The following is a 20,863-nucleotide window of genomic DNA, read 5'->3' as shown; positions in this document are numbered from 1 at the left end:
TAAACCCTCAATAAACCGGTCTCTGAGCACAGTTTTCTCATTAGGTATTACATCTGTGGACTGTTTCACTACAGAGCTCAAAATCTGGGATAGTGCATGGGAGTAGTCACGGAGGTCTTCTCCATCAGTTTGGTTACGGTTGTAAAAGGTCTGCAAAAGCTGTGTGGAACTGCGCTTTTCCCCAAATGCATTGCTCAGGTAAGAGTATAAATCACTGGGCCCCACTGACTGACCCCTCATGCATAGTCGCACCTCTTCCAATGCAGGGCCATGCAATAGAGATAGTATATAGTCACATTGTTCCTCTGTTGTTTGCTCTCTGTATCTTAAAACCCTTTCAACCTCTTCAATAAACTCTTCGACAGATCTCCTGTCTGTACCACACTCCCCATTAAATGCTTGGATCTGGCGTTCTCTTGGAACGTAGATGTATGAACGTGTGGGTGCACTGTTATCACTTGCTCTCTGAGCCCTTGCTTCACCATTTAACCTGGTGAGCTCATCTCGCAGTCTGGCAAGCTCTTGCATGGTGGTCTGCATTTCTTTTGTAGCACCTTCACCTATACCCATTATGCCACCTGAGGTGTGGCCATTATCATTACGTGAACTCCCTTCATCACCAGAATCACTAGACATAATGATATATTAATCTTTACTCAGTCCAGTATAAATGAGGATATTTAGTTCAAAACCTGGTTCAAGGATACTACAAGGACAGTCTTTAACTTGGAGCCTTGCTGGATCTTGGTCTTTGTAGCTGAAGTTAGCGCTGGAGTCCTCTGCGCTGGTACGGCTGAGTCGTGTGAAACAGGAAGCACCAGAACCTCTTAGATGCCCTCACGTCGTCTCTCGCTGGTCACCACCTCCACAGCAGGATGGCTTCAGACTCAACACCAACGGACGTCACCAGCAATCTTCACCACTGCCGTATTTTTTTTTTTAAGTAAAAATAAGCCACTCTGTTGCCAATTTTAAAAAAAAATGTTTTAGCTACACCCCACTCCTGGTACCAAAATTATGTAGCCCGTGGAATTAGATACCACACAGGACACAATTACTTCCGGGGTTCTTGTAGCTTTAATTTTATTGTTTGAACCTTCGAATGCAGATCGTTTTACTGAGTGCATACATTCCTGTGTCTTTCGAGCAAACAGCTCATAAATGTTCACAGATGTGGCAAGTTTAACAGAAAAGATTTTAAAAAGGGAAATAATAAATACAAAATACGGTGCAAAATACGGCAGTGGACTATGTACGTTAAACAGGGTTTAACAAAGACATGTGGAACTTCCTGAAGATCGTGCAACTTCTCACTCTGTCAGTTACCTTTAAACAGAATTAAAATGCATATAAAACCTTTACATCCCAAATACAATGGCATGGTGTGGCTTTATTCACGCCAACATTACCTTGTCATGCCTGCAATGGCGAACAGCGGTCGACGGCTCGCGCCCAAAATCACCGAACATCAACTCCAGTAGCGTCTAAATCAAACCATCTTGTCAAATTACCGACATACAATATTGTTTGGAATAATGTTACAGGTATATTTCACAAGATATTTACCCTTACTTACTACGGAGTCAGAGCCTCGTCACACCGCAATCCTCAGGCGCTCCACACAAGAAAAAAAGAAAGAATACCCAAGATGCACTTGGATAACTTGCACGGAGTTACAATAAAAGTCCGCCACTGCCACTTACTGGTCAAAACATGCAATGACAACCAAAACTATAAAAATACACTCACAATCTGCCTCACAATTTAAATACATCAAATGACATTTTACATGGCTTGACAGTGTAACAATTACATATATTAACAGTTAAACTATACTAAATTTAAGTGGAAAATCATTTAACATATTTAACAGATTTACCACCCGGCTACATATAGGTGAAACCCGACAAACATTTGTGTCAGAAACCAGTAAAAAGACTTCTCAATTTCTGTATCTTAGTTAGCTTTATGTCACAGCCTCTCGCCCTCGACATCAAAGCGTTCGCGGTCACAGCCTCTCGCCCTTGATATCAAAGCGTTTGCCCCTGACACCCGCTGACCCCTCCTGTCATAGCCTCTCTCCCTGGACTTGCCTTGACATCTAAGCGTTCGCTGTCACAGCCTCTCGCCCTTGACATCAACGCGATCATCACCCTTAAAAAGCCTCCACTGTGGTCCAGTCTTGGCTGGAACGTCGCCTTTCATGGACTTCTGCCTGCCTGCCTGCTTGCCTACCTGCCACTGAGCCGACTCCTGCTCTACCCGTGAGATCGGTTACTTCAATAAAAAGTTGATTCTTCCCTTACCTGGTTGTGCCGTCTGCTTTTGGGTTCGTTCCTGATACGTGACACTTTAAGTCATATTTTTACATTACAGACGTGACTTCTTGGACAGCAAAAGCGATAGGATGTGATGGAGTTTGTCATAAGATGAAAGTGGTGAAACAAGCTGACAACAGAAAGAAGAAGGTCGGCGGCCAACTCATCTATGAAAAAGCTGCAAGACTCAAGCTCGACGGCTTACGGCCACACCAGCCCGATCTCGTCCGATCTCGGAAGCTAAAGCAAGGTCGGGCCTGGTTAGTACCTGGATGAGAGACCGCCTGGGAATACAAGGTGCTATAAGTCTTTTATTCCGCCCTACGATCATCTCAAAGTACTTTGATTTTCTTTTACTGAATTCCAATTGAAAAATCTGACGTATAGGTGAAACCAGACAAACATTTGGGTCAGAAACCAGTAAAAAGTCTTCTCAATGGCTGTATCTTAGTTAGCTTTATGTCACAGCCTCTCGCCCTCGACATCAAAGCGTTCGCGGTCACAGCCTCTCGCCCTTGACATGAAAGCGTTTGCCCCTGACACCTGCTGACCCCCCTGTCACAGCCTCTCTCCCTGGACTTGCCTTGACATCTAAGCGTTCGCTGTCACAGCCTCTCGTCCTTGACATCAACGCGATCCTCACCCTTAAAAAGCCTCCACTGTGGTCCAGTCTTGGCTGGAACGTCGCCTTTCATGGACTTCTGCCTGCCTGCCTGCTTGCCTACCTGCCACCGAGCCGAATCCTGCTCTACCCGTGAGATCGGTTACTTCAATAAAAAGTTGATTCTTCCCTTACCTGGTTGTGCCGTCTGCTTTTGGGATCGTTCCTGATACGTGACACTTTAAGTCATATGTTTAAATTACAAACGTGACTCCTTGGACAGCAAAAGCGATATGATGTGATGGAGTTTGTCATAAGATGAAAGTGGGGAAACAAGCTGACAACAGAAAGAAGAAGGTCGGCGGCCAACTCATCTATGAAAAAGCTGCAAGACTCAAGCTCGACGGCTTACGGCCATACCAGCCTGATAACGCCCGATCTCGGAAGCTAAAGCAAGGTCGGGCCTGGGTTAGTACCTGGAAGGGAGACCGCCTGGGAATACCAGGTGCTGTAAGCCTTTTATTCCGCCCTACGATCATCTCAAAGTACTTTGATTTTCTTTTACTGAATTCCAATTGAAAAATCTGACGTATAGGTGAAACCAGACAAACATTTGGGTCAGAAACCAGTAAAAAGTCTTCTCAATGGCTGTATCTTAGTGAGCTTCATGTCACAGCCTCTCGCCCTCGACATCAAAGCGTTCGCGGTCACAGCCTCTCGCCCTTGACATGAAAGCGTTTGCCCCTGACACCTGCTGACCCCCCCTGTCACAGCCTCTCTCCCTGGACTTGCCTTGACATCAAAGCGTTCGCTGTCACAGCCTTTCGCCCTTGACATCAAAGCGTACTTCCCCTGACACCTGCTGACCCCCCTGTCACAGCCTCTCTCCCTGGACTTGCCGTGACATCTAAGCGTTCGCTGTCACAGCCTCTCGTCCTTGACATCAACGCGATCATCACCCTTAAAAAGCCTCCACTATGGTCCAGTCTTGGCTGGAACGTCGCCTTTCATGGACTTCTGCCTGCCTGCCTGCTTGCCTACCTGCCACTGAGCCGACTCCTGCTCTACCCGTGAGATCGGTTACTTCAATAAAAAGTTGATTCTTCCCTTACCTGGTTGTGCCGTCTGCTTTTGGCTTCGTTCCTGATACGTGACACTTTAAGTCATATTTTTACATTACAAACGTGACTTCTTGGACAGCAAAAGCGATAGGATGTGATGGAGTTTGTCATAAGATGAAATTGGTGAAACAAGCTGACAACAGAAAGAAGAAGGTCGGCGGCCAACTCATCTATGAAAAAGCTGCTAGACTCAAGCTTGACGGCTTACGGCCATACCAGCCTGATAACGCCCGATCTCGTCCGATCTCGGAAGCTAAAGTAAGGTCGGGCCTGGTTAGTACCTGGATGGGAGACCGCCTGGGAATACCAGGTGCTGTAAGCCTTTTATTCCGCCCTACGATCATCTCAAAGTACTTTGATTTTCTTTTACTGAATTCCAATTGAAAAATCTGACGTATAGGTGAAACCCGACAAACATTTGTGTCAGAAACCAGTAAAAAGACTTCTCAATTTCTGTATCTTAGTTAGCTTTATGTCACAGCCTCTCGCCCTCGACATCAAAGCGTTCGCGGTCACAGCCTCTCGCCCTTGATATCAAAGCGTTTGCCCCTGACACCCGCTGACCCCTCCTGTCATAGCCTCTCTCCCTGGACTTGCCTTGACATCTAAGCGTTCGCTTTCACAGCCTCTCGCCCTTGACATCAACGCGATCATCACCCTTAAAAAGCCTCCACTGTGGTCCAGTCTTGGCTGGAACGTCGCCTTTCATGGACTTCTGCCTGCTTGCCTGCCTGCTTGCCTACCTGCCACTGAGCCGACTCCTGCTCTACCCGTGAGATCGGTTACTTCAATAAAAAGTTGATTCTTCCCTTACCTGGTTGTGCCGTCTGCTTTTGGGTTCGTTCCTGATACGTGACACTTTGAGTCATATTTTTACATTACAGACGTGACTTCTTGGACAGCAAAAGCGATAGGATGTGATGGAGTTTGTCATAAGATGAAAGTGGTGAAACAAGCTGACAACAGAAAGAAGAAGGTCGGCGGCCAACTCATCTATGAAAAAGCTGCAAGACTCAAGCTCGACGGCTTACGGCCATACCAGCCTGATAACGCCCGATCTCGAAAGCTAAAGCAAGGTCGGGCCCGTCTAGTACCTGGATGGGAGACCGCCTGGGAATACCAGGTGCTGTAAGCCTTTTATTCCGCCTTACGATCATCTCAAAGTACTTTGATTTTTTTTTACTGAATTCCAATTGAAAAATCTGACGTATAGGTGAAACCAGACAAACATTTGGGTCAGAAACCAGTAAAAAGTCTTCTCAATGGCTGTATCGTAGTTAGCTTTATGTCACAGACTCTCGCCCTCGACATCAAAGCGTTCGCGGTCACAGCCTCTCGCCCTTGACATCAAAGCGTTTGCCCCTGACACCTGCTGACCCCCCCTGTCACAGCCTCTCTCCCTGGACTTGCCTTGACATCAAAGCGTTCGCTGTCACAGCCTCTCGCCCTTGACATCAACGCGATCATCACCCTTAAAAAGCCTCCACTGTGGTCCAGTCTTGGCTGGAACGTCGCCTTTCATGGACTTCTGCCTGCTTGCCTGCCTGCTTGCCTACCTGCCACTGAGCCGACTCCTGCTCTACCCGTGAGATCGGTTACTTCAATAAAGACTTGATTCTCCCTTACCTGGTTGTCCCGTCTGCTTTTGGGTTCGTTCCTGATACGTGACACTTTAAGTCATATTTTTACATTACAAACGTGACTCCTTGGACAGCAAAAGCGATAGGATGTGATGGAGTTCGTCATAAGATGAAAGTGGGGAAACAAGCTGCCAACAGAAAGAAGAAGGTCGGCGGCCAACTCATCTATGAAAAAGCTGCAAGACTCAAGCTCGACGGCTTACGGCCATACCAGTCTGATAACACCCAATCTCGGAAGCTAAAGCAAGGTCGGGCCTGGTTAGTACCTGGATGGGAGACCGCCTGGGAATACCAGGTGCTGTAAGCCTTTTATTCCGCCCTACGATCATCTCAAAGTACTTTGATTTTCTTTTACTGAATTCCAATTGAAAAATCTGACGTATAGGTGAAACCCGACAAACATTTGTGTCAGAAACCAGTAAAAAGACTTCTCAATTTCTGTATCTTAGTTAGCTTTATGTCACAGCCTCTCGCCCTCGACATCAAAGCGTTCGCGGTCACAGCCTCTCGCCCTTGATATCAAAGCGTTTGCCCCTGACACCCGCTGACCCCTCCTGTCATAGCCTCTCTCCCTGGACTTGCCTTGACATCTAAGCGTTCGCTGTCACAGCCTCTCGCCCTTGACATCAACGCGATCATCACCCTTAAAAAGCCTCCACTGTGGTCCAGTCTTGGCTGGAACGTCGCCTTTCATGGACTTCTGCCTGCCTGCCTGCCTGCCTGCTTGCCTACCTGCCACTGAGCCGACTCCTGCTCTACCCGTGAGATCGGTTACTTCAATAAAAAGTTGATTCTTCCCTTACCTGGTTGTGCCGTCTGCTTTTGGGTTCGTTCCTGATACGTGACACTTTAAGTCATATTTTTACATTACAGACGTGACTTCTTGGACAGCAAAAGCGATAGGATGTGATGGAGTTTGTCATAAGATGAAAGTGGTGAAACAAGCTGACAACAGAAAGAAGAAGGTCGGCGGCCAACTCATCTATGAAAAAGCTGCAAGACTCAAGCTCGACGGCTTACGGCCATACCAGCCTGATAACGCCCGATCTCGAAAGCTAAAGCAAGGTCGGGCCCGTCTAGTACCTGGATGGGAGACCGCCTGGGAATACCAGGTGCTGTAAGCCTTTTATTCCGCCCTACGATCATCTCAAAGTACTTTGATTTTTTTTACTGAATTCCAATTGAAAAATCTGACGTATAGGTGAAACCAGACAAACATTTGGGTCAGAAACCAGTAAAAAGTCTTCTCAATGGCTGTATCGTAGTTAGCTTTATGTCACAGACTCTCGCCCTCGACATCAAAGCGTTCGCGGTCACAGCCTCTCGCCCTTGACATCAAAGCGTTTGCCCCTGACACCTGCTGACCCCCCCTGTCACAGCCTCTCTCCCTGGACTTGCCTTGACATCAAAGCGTTCGCTGTCACAGCCTCTCGCCCTTGACATCAACGCGATCATCACCCTTAAAAAGCCTCCACTGTGGTCCAGTCTTGGCTGGAACGTCGCCTTTCATGGACTTCTGCCTGCTTGCCTGCCTGCTTGCCTACCTGCCACTGAGCCGACTCCTGCTCTACCCGTGAGATCGGTTACTTCAATAAAGACTTGATTCTCCCTTACCTGGTTGTCCCGTCTGCTTTTGGGTTCGTTCCTGATACGTGACACTTAAGTCATATTTTTAAATTACAAACGTGACTCCTTGGACAGCAAAAGCGATAGGATGTGATGGAGTTTGTCATAAGATGAAAGTGGGGAAACAAGCTGACAACAGAAAGAAGAAGGTCGGCGGCCAACTCATCTATGAAAAAGCTGCAAGACTCAAGCTCGACGGCTTACGGCCATACCAGCCTGATAACGCCCGATCTCGGAAGCTAAAGCAAGGTCGGGCCTGGTTAGTACCTGGATGGGAGACTGCCTGGGAATACCAGGTGCTGTAAGCCTTTTATTCCGCCCTACGATCATCTCAAAGTACTTTGATTTTCTTTTACTGAATTCCAATTGAAAAATCTGACGTATAGGTGAAACCAGACAAACATTTGGGTCAGAAACCAGTAAAAAGTCTTCTCAATGGCTGTATCTTAGTTTGCTTTATGTAACAGCCTCTCGCCCTCGACATCAAAGCGTTCGCGGTCACAGCCTCTCGCCCTTGACATCAAAGCGTTTGCCCCTGACACCTGCTGACCCCCCCTGTCACAGCCTCTCTCCCTGGACTTGCCTTGACATCAAAGCGTTCGCTGTCACAGCCTTTCGCCCTTGACATCAAAGCGTACGCCCCTGACACCAGCTGGCCATCAAAGCAGTCAGCCGCTCTCCCTTGACATCAACGCGATCATCACCCTTAAAAAGCCTCCACTGTGGTCCAGTCTTGGCTGGAACGACGCCTTTCATGGACTTCTGCCTGCCTGCCTGCCTGCCTGCCTGCTTGCCTACCTGCCACTGAGCCGAATCCTGCTCTACCCGTGAGATCGGTTACTTCAATAAAAAGTTGATTCTTCCCTTACCTGGTTGTGCCGTCTGCTTTTGGGATCGTTCCTGATACGTGACACTTTAAGTCATATTTTTAAATTACAAACGTGACTCCTTGGACAGCAAAAGCGATATGATGTGATGGAGTTTGTCATAAGATGAAAGTGGGGAAACAAGCTGACAACAGAAAGAAGAAGGTCGGCGGCCAACTCATCTATGAAAAAGCTGCAAGACTCAAGCTCGACGGCTTACGGCCATACCAGCCTGATAACGCCCGATCTCGGAAGCTAAAGCAAGGTCGGGCCTGGTTAGTACCTGGATGGGAGACTGCCTGGGAATACCAGGTGCTGTAAGCCTTTTATTCCGCCCTACGATCATCTCAAAGTACTTTGATTTTCTTTTACTGAATTCCAATTGAAGAATCTGACGTATAGGTGAAACCAGACAAACATTTGGGTCAGAAACCAGTAAAAAGTCTTCTCAATGGCTGTATCTTAGTTTGCTTTATGTAAGAGCCTCTCGCCCTCGACATCAAAGCGTTCGCGGTCACAGCCTCTCGCCCTTGACATCAAAGCGTTTGCCCCTGACACCTGCTGACCCCCCCTGTCACAGCCTCTCTCCCTGGACTTGCCTTGACATCAAAGCGTTCGCTGTCACAGCCTTTCGCCCTTGACATCAAAGCGTACGCCCCTGACACCAGCTGGCCATCAAAGCAGTCAGCCGCTCTCCCTTGACATCAACGCGATCATCACCCTTAAAAAGCCTCCACTGTGGTCCAGTCTTGGCTGGAACGACGCCTTTCATGGACTTCTGCCTGCCTGCCTGCCTGCCTGCCTGCCTGCCTGCCTGCTTGCCTACCTGCCACTGAGCCGACTCCTGCTCTACCCGTGAGATCGGTTACTTCAATAAAGACTTGATTCTCCTTTACCTGGTTGTCCCGTCTGCTTTTGGGTTCGTTCCTGATACGTGACACTTTAAGTCATATTTTTACATTACAAACGTGACTCCTTGGACAGCAAAAGCGATAGGATGTGATGGAGTTCGTCATAAGATGAAAGTGGGGAAACAAGCTGCCAACAGAAAGAAGAAGGTCGGCGGCCAACTCATCTATGAAAAAGCTGCAAGACTCAAGCTCGACGGCTTACGGCCATACCAGTCTGATAACACCCGATCTCGGAAGCTAAAGCAAGGTCGGGCCTGGTTAGTACCTGGATGGGAGACTGCCTGGGAATACCAGGTGCTGTAAGCCTTTTATTCCGCCCTACGATCATCTCAAAGTACTTTGATTTTCTTTTACTGAATTCCAATTGAAAAATCTGACGTATAGGTGAAACCAGACAAACATTTGGGTCAGAAACCAGTAAAAAGTCTTCTCAATGGCTGTATCTTAGTTAGCTTTATGTCACAGCCTCTCGCCCTCGACATCAAAGCGTTCGCGGTCACAGCCTCTCGCCCTTGACATCAAAGCGTTTGCCCTTGACACCTGCTGACCCCCCCTGTCACAGCCTCTCTCCCTGGACTTGCCTTGACATCAAAGCGTTCGCTGTCACAGCCTCTCGCCCTTGACATCAACGCGATCATCACCCTTAAAAAGCCTCCACTGTGGTCCAGTCTTGGCTGGAACGTCGCCTTTCATGGACTTCTGCCTGCCTGCCTGCCTGCTTGCTTACCTGCCACTGAGCCGACTCCTGCTCTACCCGTGAGATCGGTTACTTCAATAAAAAGTTGGTTCTTCCCTTACCTGGTTCTGCCGTCTGCTTTTGGGTTCGTTCCTTATACGTGACACTTTAAGTCATATTTTTACATTACAAACGTGACTTCTTGGACAGCAAAAGCGATAGGATGTGATGGAGTTTGTCATAAGATGAAAGTGGTGAAACAAGCTGACAACAGAAAGAAGGAGGTCGGCGGCAAACACATCTATGAAAAAGCTGCAAGACTCAAGCTCGACGGCTTACGGCCATACCAGCCTGATAACGCCCGATCTCGGAAGCTAAAGCAAGGTCGAGCCCGGTTAGTACCTGGAAGGGAGACCGCCTGGGAATACCAGGTGCTGTAAGGCTTTTATTCCGCCCTACGATCATCTCAAAGTACTTTGATTTTCTTTTACTGAATTCCAATTGAAAAATCTGACGTATAGGTGAAACCAGACAAACATTTGGGTCAGAAACCAGTAAAAAGTCTTCTCAATGTCTGTATCTTAGTGAGCTTCATGTCACAGCCTCTCGCCCTCGACATCAAAGCGTTCGCGGTCACAGCCTCTCGCCCTTGACATGAAAGCGTTTGCCCCTGACACCTGCTGACCCCCCCTGTCACAGCCTCTCTCCCTGGACTTGCCTTGACATCAAAGCGTTCGCTGTCACAGCCTTTCGCCCTTGACATCAAAGCGTACTTCCCCTGACACCTGCTGACCCCCCTGTCACAGCCTCTCTCCCTGGACTTGCCTTGACATCTAAGCGTTCGCTGTCACAGCCTCTCGTCCTTGACATCAACGCGATCATCACCCTTAAAAAGCCTCCACTATGGTCCAGTCTTGGCTGGAACGTCGCCTTTCATGGACTTCTGCCTGCCTGCCTGCTTGCCTACCTGCCACTGAGCCGACTCCTGCTCTTCCCGTGAGATCGGTTACTTCAATAAAGACTTGATTCTCCCTTACCTGGTTGTCCCGTCTGCTTTTGGGTTCGTTCCTGATACGTGACACTTTAAGTCATATTTTTACATTACAAACGTGACTCCTTGGACAGCAAAAGCGATAGGATGTGATGGAGTTCGTCATAAGATGAAAGTGGGGAAACAAGCTGCCAACAGAAAGAAGAAGGTCGGCGGCCAACTCATCTATGAAAAAGCTGCAAGACTCAAGCTCGACGGCTTACGGCCATACCAGTCTGATAACACCCGATCTCGGAAGCTAAAGCAAGGTCGGGCCTGGTTAGTACCTGGATGGGAGACTGCCTGGGAATACCAGGTGCTGTAAGCCTTTTATTCCGCCCTACGATCATCTCAAAGTACTTTGATTTTCTTTTACTGAATTCCAATTGAAAAATCTGACGTATAGGTGAAACCAGACAAACATTTGGGTCAGAAACCAGTAAAAAGTCTTCTCAATGGCTGTATCTTAGTTAGCTTTATGTCACAGCCTCTCGCCCTTGACATCAAAGCGTTTGCCCTTGACACCTGCTGACCCCCCCTGTCACAGCCTCTCTCCCTGGACTTGCCTTGACATCAAAGCGTTCGCTGTCACAGCCTCTCGCCCTTGACATCAACGCGATCATCACCCTTAAAAAGCCTCCACTGTGGTCCAGTCTTGGCTGGAACGTCGCCTTTCATGGACTTCTGCCTGCCTGCCTGCCTGCTTGCTTACCTGCCACTGAGCCGACTCCTGCTCTACCCGTGAGATCGGTTACTTCAATAAAAAGTTGGTTCTTCCCTTACCTGGTTCTGCCGTCTGCTTTTGGGTTCGTTCCTTATACGTGACACTTTAAGTCATATTTTTACATTACAAACGTGACTTCTTGGACAGCAAAAGCGATAGGATGTGATGGAGTTTGTCATAAGATGAAAGTGGTGAAACAAGCTGACAACAGAAAGAAGGAGGTCGGCGGCAAACACATCTATGAAAAAGCTGCAAGACTCAAGCTCGACGGCTTACGGCCATACCAGCCTGATAACGCCCGATCTCGGAAGCTAAGGCAAGGTCGGGCCTGGTTAGTACCTGGAAGGGAGACCGCCTGGGAATACCAGGTGCTGTAAGGCTTTTATTCCGCCCTACGATCATCTCAAAGTACTTTGATTTTCTTTTACTGAATTCCAATTGAAAAATCTGACGTATAGGTGAAACCAGACAAACATTTGGGTCAGAAACCAGTAAAAAGTCTTCTCAATGGCTGTATCTTAGTGAGCTTCATGTCACAGCCTCTCGCCCTCGACATCAAAGCGTTCGCGGTCACAGCCTCTCGCCCTTGACATGAAAGCGTTTGCCCCTGACACCTGCTGACCCCCCCTGTCACAGCCTCTCTCCCTGGACTTGCCTTGACATCAAAGCGTTCGCTGTCACAGCCTTTCGCCCTTGACATCAAAGCGTACTTCCCCTGACACCTGCTGACCCCCCTGTCACAGCCTCTCTCCCTGGACTTGCCTTGACATCTAAGCGTTCGCTGTCACAGCCTCTCGTCCTTGACATCAACGCGATCATCACCCTTAAAAAGCCTCCACTATGGTCCAGTCTTGGCTGGAACGTCGCCTTTCATGGACTTCTGCCTGCCTGCCTGCTTGCCTACCTGCCACTGAGCCGACTCCTGCTCTACCCGTGAGATCGGTTACTTCAATAAAAAGTTGATTCTTCCCTTACCTGGTTGTGCCGTCTGCTTTTGGCTTCGTTCCTGATACGTGACACTTTAAGTCATATTTTTACATTACAAACGTGACTTCTTGGACAGCAAAAGCGATAGGATGTGATGGAGTTTGTCATAAGATGAAATTGGTGAAACAAGCTGACAACAGAAAGAAGAAGGTCGGCGGCCAACTCATCTATGAAAAAGCTGCTAGACTCAAGCTTGACGGCTTACGGCCATACCAGCCTGATAACGCCCGATCTCGTCCGATCTCGGAAGCTAAAGTAAGGTCGGGCCTGGTTAGTACCTGGATGGGAGACCGCCTGGGAATACCAGGTGCTGTAAGCCTTTTATTCCGCCCTACGATCATCTCAAAGTACTTTGATTTTCTTTTACTGAATTCCAATTGAAAAATCTGACGTATAGGTGAAACCCGACAAACATTTGTGTCAGAAACCAGTAAAAAGACTTCTCAATTTCTGTATCTTAGTTAGCTTTATGTCACAGCCTCTCGCCCTCGACATCAAAGCGTTCGCGGTCACAGCCTCTCGCCCTTGATATCAAAGCGTTTGCCCCTGACACCCGCTGACCCCTCCTGTCATAGCCTCTCTCCCTGGACTTGCCTTGACATCTAAGCGTTCGCTGTCACAGCCTCTCGCCCTTGACATCAACGCGATCATCACCCTTAAAAAGCCTCCACTGTGGTCCAGTCTTGGCTGGAACGTCGCCTTTCATGGACTTCTGCCTGCCTGCCTGCCTGCCTGCTTGCCTACCTGCCACTGAGCCGACTCCTGCTCTACCCGTGAGATCGGTTACTTCAATAAAAAGTTGATTCTTCCCTTACCTGGTTGTGCCGTCTGCTTTTGGGTTCGTTCCTGATACGTGACACTTTAAGTCATATTTTTACATTACAGACGTGACTTCTTGGACAGCAAAAGCGATAGGATGTGATGGAGTTTGTCATAAGATGAAAGTGGTGAAACAAGCTGACAACAGAAAGAAGAAGGTCGGCGGCCAACTCATCTATGAAAAAGCTGCAAGACTCAAGCTCGACGGCTTACGGCCATACCAGCCTGATAACGCCCGATCTCGGAAGCTAAAGCAAGGTCGGGCCTGGTTAGTACCTGGATGGGAGACTGCCTGGGAATACCAGGTGCTGTAAGCCTTTTATTCCGCTCTACGATCATCTCAAAGTACTTTGATTTTCTTTTACTGAATTCCAATTGAAAAATCTGACGTATAGGTGAAACCAGACAAACATTTGGGTCAGAAACCAGTAAAAAGTCTTCTCAATGGCTGTATCTTAGTTAGCTTTATGTCACAGCCTCTCGCCCTCGACATCAAAGCGTTCGCGGTCACAGCCTCTCGCCCTTGACATCAAAGCGTTTGCCCTTGACACCTGCTGACCCCCCCTGTCACAGCCTCTCTCCCTGGACTTGCCTTGACATCAAAGCGTTCGCTGTCACAGCCTCTCGCCCTTGACATCAACGCGATCATCACCCTTAAAAAGCCTCCACTGTGGTCCAGTCTTGGCTGGAACGTCGCCTTTCATGGACTTCTGCCTGCCTGCCTGCCTGCTTGCTTACCTGCCACTGAGCCGACTCCTGCTCTACCCGTGAGATCGGTTACTTCAATAAAAAGTTGGTTCTTCCCTTACCTGGTTCTGCCGTCTGCTTTTGGGTTCGTTCCTTATACGTGACACTTTAAGTCATATTTTTACATTACAAACGTGACTTCTTGGACAGCAAAAGCGATAGGATGTGATGGAGTTTGTCATAAGATGAAAGTGGTGAAACAAGCTGACAACAGAAAGAAGGAGGTCGGCGGCAAACACATCTATGAAAAAGCTGCAAGACTCAAGCTCGACGGCTTACGGCCATACCAGCCTGATAACGCCCGATCTCGGAAGCTAAAGCAAGGTCGAGCCCGGTTAGTACCTGGAAGGGAGACCGCCTGGGAATACCAGGTGCTGTAAGGCTTTTATTCCGCCCTACGATCATCTCAAAGTACTTTGATTTTCTTTTACTGAATTCCAATTGAAAAATCTGACGTATAGGTGAAACCAGACAAACATTGGGGTCAGAAACCAGTAAAAAGTCTTCTCAATGGCTGTATCTTAGTGAGCTTCATGTCACAGCCTCTCGCCCTCGACATCAAAGCGTTCGCGGTCACAGCCTCTCGCCCTTGACATGAAAGCGTTTGCCCCTGACACCTGCTGACCCCCCCTGTCACAGCCTCTCTCCCTGGACTTGCCTTGACATCAAAGCGTTCGCTGTCACAGCCTTTCGCCCTTGACATCAAAGCGTACTTCCCCTGACACCTGCTGACCCCCCTGTCACAGCCTCTCTCCCTGGACTTGCCTTGACATCTAAGCGTTCGCTGTCACAGCCTCTCGTCCTTGACATCAACGCGATCATCACCCTTAAAAAGCCTCCACTATGGTCCAGTCTTGGCTGGAACGTCGCCTTTCATGGACTTCTGCCTGCCTGCCTGCTTGCCTACCTGCCACTGAGCCGACTCCTGCTCTACCCGTGAGATCGGTTACTTCAATAAAAAGTTGATTCTTCCCTTACCTGGTTGTGCCGTCTGCTTTTGGCTTCGTTCCTGATACGTGACACTTTAAGTCATATTTTTACATTACAAACGTGACTTCTTGGACAGCAAAAGCGATAGGATGTGATGGAGTTTGTCATAAGATGAAATTGGTGAAACAAGCTGACAACAGAAAGAAGAAGGTCGGCGGCCAACTCATCTATGAAAAAGCTGCTAGACTCAAGCTTGACGGCTTACGGCCATACCAGCCTGATAACGCCCGATCTCGTCCGATCTCGGAAGCTAAAGTAAGGTCGGGCCTGGTTAGTACCTGGATGGGAGACCGCCTGGGAATACCAGGTGCTGTAAGCCTTTTATTCCGCCCTACGATCATCTCAAAGTACTTTGATTTTCTTTTACTGAATTCCAATTGAAAAATCTGACGTATAGGTGAAACCCGACAAACATTTGTGTCAGAAACCAGTAAAAAGACTTCTCAATTTCTGTATCTTAGTTAGCTTTATGTCACAGCCTCTCGCCCTCGACATCAAAGCGTTCGCGGTCACAGCCTCTCGCCCTTGATATCAAAGCGTTTGCCCCTGACACCCGCTGACCCCTCCTGTCATAGCCTCTCTCCCTGGACTTGCCTTGACATCTAAGCGTTCGCTGTCACAGCCTCTCGCCCTTGACATCAACGCGATCATCACCCTTAAAAAGCCTCCACTGTGGTCCAGTCTTGGCTGGAACGTCGCCTTTCATGGACTTCTGCCTGCCTGCCTGCCTGCCTGCTTGCCTACCTGCCACTGAGCCGACTCCTGCTCTACCCGTGAGATCGGTTACTTCAATAAAAAGTTGATTCTTCCCTTACCTGGTTGTGCCGTCTGCTTTTGGGTTCGTTCCTGATACGTGACACTTTAAGTCATATTTTTACATTACAGACGTGACTTCTTGGACAGCAAAAGCGATAGGATGTGATGGAGTTTGTCATAAGATGAAAGTGGTGAAACAAGCTGACAACAGAAAGAAGAAGGTCGGCGGCCAACTCATCTATGAAAAAGCTGCAAGACTCAAGCTCGACGGCTTACGGCCATACCAGCCTGATAACGCCCGATCTCGAAAGCTAAAGCAAGGTCGGGCCCGTCTAGTACCTGGATGGGAGACCGCCTGGGAATACCAGGTGCTGTAAGCCTTTTATTCCGCCTTACGATCATCTCAAAGTACTTTGATTTTTTTTTACTGAATTCCAATTGAAAAATCTGACGTATAGGTGAAACCAGACAAACATTTGGGTCAGAAACCAGTAAAAAGTCTTCTCAATGGCTGTATCGTAGTTAGCTTTATGTCACAGACTCTCGCCCTCGACATCAAAGCGTTCGCGGTCACAGCCTCTCGCCCTTGACATCAAAGCGTTTGCCCCTGACACCTGCTGACCCCCCCTGTCACAGCCTCTCTCCCTGGACTTGCCTTGACATCAAAGCGTTCGCTGTCAGAGCCTCTCGCCCTTGACATCAACGCGATCATCACCCTTAAAAAGCCTCCACTGTGGTCCAGTCTTGGCTGGAACGTCGCCTTTCATGGACTTCTGCCTGCTTGCCTGCCTGCTTGCCTACCTGCCACTGAGCCGACTGCTGCTCTACCCGTGAGATCGGTTACTTCAATAAAGACTTGATTCTCCCTTACCTGGTTGTCCCGTCTGCTTTTGGGTTCGTTCCTGATACGTGACACTTAAGTCATATTTTTAAATTACAAACGTGACTCCTTGGACAGCAAAAGCGATAGGATGTGATGGAGTTTGTCATAAGATGAAAGTGGGGAAACAAGCTGACAACAGAAAGAAGAAGGTCGGCGGCCAACTCATCTATGAAAAAGCTGCAAGACTCAAGCTCGACGGCTTACGGCCATACCAGCCTGATAACGCCCGATCTCGGAAGCTAAAGCAAGGTCGGGCCTGGTTAGTACCTGGATGGGAGACTGCCTGGGAATACCAGGTGCTGTAAGCCTTTTATTCCGCTCTACGATCATCTCAAAGTACTTTGATTTTCTTTTACTGAATTCCAATTGAAAAATCTGACGTATAGGTGAAACCAGACAAACATTTGGGTCAGAAACCAGTAAAAAGTCTTCTCAATGGCTGTATCTTAGTTAGCTTTATGTCACAGCCTCTCGCCCTCGACATCAAAGCGTTCGCGGTCACAGCCTCTCGCCCTTGACATCAAAGCGTTTGCCCTTGACACCTGCTGACCCCCCCTGTCACAGCCTCTCTCCCTGGACTTGCCTTGACATCAAAGCGTTCGCTGTCACAGCCTCTCGCCCTTGACATCAACGCGATCATCACCCTTAAAAAGCCTCCACTGTGGTCCAGTCTTGGCTGGAACGTCGCCTTTCATGGACTTCTGCCTGCCTGCCTGCCTGCTTGCTTACCTGCCACTGAGCCGACTCCTGCTCTACCCGTGAGATCGGTTACTTCAATAAAAAGTTGGTTCTTCCCTTACCTGGTTCTGCCGTCTGCTTTTGGGTTCGTTCCTTATACGTGACACTTTAAGTCATATTTTTACATTACAAACGTGACTTCTTGGACAGCAAAAGCGATAGGATGTGATGGAGTTTGTCATAAGATGAAAGTGGTGAAACAAGCTGACAACAGAAAGAAGGAGGTCGGCGGCAAACACATCTATGAAAAAGCTGCAAGACTCAAGCTCGACGGCTTACGGCCATACCAGCCTGATAACGCCCGATCTCGGAAGCTAAAGCAAGGTCGAGCCCGGTTAGTACCTGGAAGGGAGACCGCCTGGGAATACCAGGTGCTGTAAGGCTTTTATTCCGCCCTACGATCATCTCAAAGTACTTTGATTTTCTTTTACTGAATTCCAATTGAAAAATCTGACGTATAGGTGAAACCAGACAAACATTTGGGTCAGAAACCAGTAAAAAGTCTTCTCAATGGCTGTATCTTAGTGAGCTTCATGTCACAGCCTCTCGCCCTCGACATCAAAGCGTTCGCGGTCACAGCCTCTCGCCCTTGACATGAAAGCGTTTGCCCCTGACACCTGCTGACCCCCCCTGTCACAGCCTCTCTCCCTGGACTTGCCTTGACATCAAAGCGTTCGCTGTCACAGCCTTTCGCCCTTGACATCAAAGCGTACTTCCCCTGACACCTGCTGACCCCCCTGTCACAGCCTCTCTCCCTGGACTTGCCTTGACATCTAAGCGTTCGCTGTCACAGCCTCTCGTCCTTGACATCAACGCGATCATCACCCTTAAAAAGCCTCCACTATGGTCCAGTCTTGGCTGGAACGTCGCCTTTCATGGACTTCTGCCTGCCTGCCTGCTTGCCTACCTGCCACTGAGCCGACTCCTGCTCTACCCGTGAGATCGGTTACTTCAATAAAGACTTGATTCTCCCTTACCTGGTTGTCCCGTCTGCTTTTGGGTTCGTTCCTGATACGTGACACTTTAAGTCATATTTTTACATTACAAACGTGACTCCTTGGACAGCAAAAGCGATAGGATGTGATGGAGTTCGTCATAAGATGAAAGTGGGGAAACAAGCTGCCAACAGAAAGAAGAAGGTCGGCGGCCAACTCATCTATGAAAAAGCTGCAAGACTCAAGCTCGACGGCTTACGGCCATACCAGTCTGATAACACCCGATCTCGGAAGCTAAAGCAAGGTCAGGCCTGGTTAGTACCTGGATGGGAGACTGCCTGGGAATACCAGGTGCTGTAAGCCTTTTATTCCGCCCTACGATCATCTCAAAGTACTTTGATTTTCTTTTACTGAATTCCAATTGAAAAATCTGACGTATAGGTGAAACCAGACAAACATTTGGGTCAGAAACCAGTAAAAAGTCTTCTCAATGGCTGTATCTTAGTTAGCTTTATGTCACAGCCTCTCGCCCTCGACATCAAAGCGTTCGCGGTCACAGCCTCTCGCCCTTGACATCAAAGCGTTTGCCCTTGACACCTGCTGACCCCCCCTGTCACAGCCTCTCTCCCTGGACTTGCCTTGACATCAAAGCGTTCGCTGTCACAGCCTCTCGCCCTTGACATCAACGCGATCATCACCCTTAAAAAGCCTCCACTGTGGTCCAGTCTTGGCTGGAACGTCGCCTTTCATGGACTTCTGCCTGCCTGCCTGCCTGCTTGCTTACCTGCCACTGAGCCGACTCCTGCTCTACCCGTGAGATCGGTTACTTCAATAAAAAGTTGGTTCTTCCCTTACCTGGTTCTGCCGTCTGCTTTTGGGTTCGTTCCTTATACGTGACACTTTAAGTCATATTTTTACATTACAAACGTGACTTCTTGGACAGCAAAAGCGATAGGATGTGATGGAGTTTGTCATAAGATGAAAGTGGTGAAACAAGCTGACAACAGAAAGAAGGAGGTCGGCGGCAAACACATCTATGAAAAAGCTGCAAGACTCAAGCTCGACGGCTTACGGCCATACCAGCCTGATAACGCCCGATCTCGGAAGCTAAAGCAAGGTCGGGCCCGGTTAGTACCTGGAAGGGAGACCGCCTGGGAATACCAGGTGCTGTAAGGCTTTTATTCCGCCCTACGATCATCTCAAAGTACTTTGATTTTCTTTTACTGAATTCCAATTGAAAAATCTGACGTATAGGTGAAACCAGACAAACATTTGGGTCAGAAACCAGTAAAAAGTCTTCTCAATGGCTGTATCTTAGTGAGCTTCATGTCACAGCCTCTCGCCCTCGACATCAAAGCGTTCGCGGTCACAGCCTCTCGCCCTTGACATGAAAGCGTTTGCCCCTGACACCTGCTGACCCCCCCTGTCACAGCCTCTCTCCCTGGACTTGCCTTGACATCAAAGCGTTCGCTGTCACAGCCTTTCGCCCTTGACATCAAAGCGTACTTCCCCTGACACCTGCTGACCCCCCTGTCACAGCCTCTCTCCCTGGACTTGCCTTGACATCTAAGCGTTCGCTGTCACAGCCTCTCGTCCTTGACATCAACGCGATCATCACCCTTAAAAAGCCTCCACTATGGTCCAGTCTTGGCTGGAACGTCGCCTTTCATGGACTTCTGCCTGCCTGCCTGCTTGCCTACCTGCCACTGAGCCGACTCCTGCTCTACCCGTGAGATCGGTTACTTCAATAAAAAGTTGATTCTTCCCTTACCTGGTTGTGCCGTCTGCTTTTGGCTTCGTTCCTGATACGTGACACTTTAAGTCATATTTTTACATTACAAACGTGACTTCTTGGACAGCAAAAGCGATAGGATGTGATGGAGTTTGTCATAAGATGAAATTGGTGAAACAAGCTGACAACAGAAAGAAGAAGGTCGGCGGCCAACTCATCTATGAAAAAGCTGCTAGACTCAAGCTTGACGGCTTACGGCCATACCAGCCTGATAACGCCCGATCTCGTCCGATCTCGGAAGCTAAAGTAAGGTCGGGCCTGGTTAGTACCTGGATGGGAGACCGCCTGGGAATACCAGGTGCTGTAAGCCTTTTATTCCGCCCTACGATCATCTCAAAGTACTTTGATTTTCTTTTACTGAATTCCAATTGAAAAATCTGACGTATAGGTGAAACCCGACAAACATTTGTGTCAGAAACCAGTAAAAAGACTTCTCAATTTCTGTATCTTAGTTAGCTTTATGTCACAGCCTCTCGCCCTCGACATCAAAGCGTTCGCGGTCACAGCCTCTCGCCCTTGATATCAAAGCGTTTGCCCCTGACACCCGCTGACCCCTCCTGTCATAGCCTCTCTCCCTGGACTTGCCTTGACATCTAAGCGTTCGCTGTCACAGCCTCTCGCCCTTGACATCAACGCGATCATCACCCTTAAAAAGCCTCCACTGTGGTCCAGTCTTGGCTGGAACGTCGCCTTTCATGGACTT

At 48.6% G+C, this 20,863-nt stretch overlaps 4 non-coding genes and 14 pseudogenes across 4 annotated transcripts; all 18 read left to right on the top strand.

Moving 5' to 3' along the window:
* The first annotated feature begins 3,325 nt into the window (after window positions 1–3,325).
* LOC130129389 (5S ribosomal RNA) lies at window positions 3,326–3,436 on the top strand (annotated as a pseudogene).
* Window positions 3,437–4,242: 806 nt separating this feature from the next.
* LOC130129422 (5S ribosomal RNA) lies at window positions 4,243–4,362 on the top strand. Its single transcript, XR_008812028.1, has one exon. It is a non-coding gene; the product is annotated as a 5S ribosomal RNA (ribosomal RNA).
* A 703-nt stretch (window positions 4,363–5,065) lies between these two features.
* LOC130129381 (5S ribosomal RNA) lies at window positions 5,066–5,175 on the top strand (annotated as a pseudogene).
* A 702-nt stretch (window positions 5,176–5,877) lies between these two features.
* Window positions 5,878–5,987, top strand: LOC130129359 (5S ribosomal RNA; annotated as a pseudogene).
* A 707-nt stretch (window positions 5,988–6,694) lies between these two features.
* On the top strand, window positions 6,695–6,804 carry LOC130129380 (5S ribosomal RNA; annotated as a pseudogene).
* A 700-nt stretch (window positions 6,805–7,504) lies between these two features.
* Window positions 7,505–7,614, top strand: LOC130129335 (5S ribosomal RNA; annotated as a pseudogene).
* A 772-nt stretch (window positions 7,615–8,386) lies between these two features.
* On the top strand, window positions 8,387–8,496 carry LOC130129334 (5S ribosomal RNA; annotated as a pseudogene).
* Window positions 8,497–9,279: 783 nt separating this feature from the next.
* On the top strand, window positions 9,280–9,389 carry LOC130129338 (5S ribosomal RNA; annotated as a pseudogene).
* A 1,618-nt stretch (window positions 9,390–11,007) lies between these two features.
* LOC130129337 (5S ribosomal RNA) lies at window positions 11,008–11,117 on the top strand (annotated as a pseudogene).
* Window positions 11,118–11,783: 666 nt separating this feature from the next.
* LOC130129374 (5S ribosomal RNA) lies at window positions 11,784–11,893 on the top strand (annotated as a pseudogene).
* Window positions 11,894–12,699: 806 nt separating this feature from the next.
* LOC130129418 (5S ribosomal RNA) lies at window positions 12,700–12,819 on the top strand. Its single transcript, XR_008812025.1, has one exon. It is a non-coding gene; the product is annotated as a 5S ribosomal RNA (ribosomal RNA).
* A 707-nt stretch (window positions 12,820–13,526) lies between these two features.
* Window positions 13,527–13,636, top strand: LOC130129333 (5S ribosomal RNA; annotated as a pseudogene).
* Window positions 13,637–15,255: 1,619 nt separating this feature from the next.
* Window positions 15,256–15,375, top strand: LOC130129417 (5S ribosomal RNA). Its single transcript, XR_008812024.1, has one exon. It is a non-coding gene; the product is annotated as a 5S ribosomal RNA (ribosomal RNA).
* A 707-nt stretch (window positions 15,376–16,082) lies between these two features.
* LOC130129378 (5S ribosomal RNA) lies at window positions 16,083–16,192 on the top strand (annotated as a pseudogene).
* Window positions 16,193–16,893: 701 nt separating this feature from the next.
* On the top strand, window positions 16,894–17,003 carry LOC130129331 (5S ribosomal RNA; annotated as a pseudogene).
* Window positions 17,004–18,621: 1,618 nt separating this feature from the next.
* LOC130129387 (5S ribosomal RNA) lies at window positions 18,622–18,731 on the top strand (annotated as a pseudogene).
* A 703-nt stretch (window positions 18,732–19,434) lies between these two features.
* LOC130129392 (5S ribosomal RNA) lies at window positions 19,435–19,544 on the top strand (annotated as a pseudogene).
* An 806-nt stretch (window positions 19,545–20,350) lies between these two features.
* On the top strand, window positions 20,351–20,470 carry LOC130129416 (5S ribosomal RNA). Its single transcript, XR_008812023.1, has one exon. It is a non-coding gene; the product is annotated as a 5S ribosomal RNA (ribosomal RNA).
* The last annotated feature ends 393 nt before the right edge of the window (window positions 20,471–20,863 follow it).

This window comes from Lampris incognitus, chromosome 18 (assembly GCF_029633865.1).
Source record: "Lampris incognitus isolate fLamInc1 chromosome 18, fLamInc1.hap2, whole genome shotgun sequence".
In the NCBI taxonomy this organism is placed as follows: domain Eukaryota; kingdom Metazoa; phylum Chordata; class Actinopteri; order Lampriformes; family Lampridae; genus Lampris; species Lampris incognitus.
The sequence above is the reverse complement of the archived record's forward strand: the minus strand, read 5'-3'. Positions and strand labels throughout refer to the sequence as shown.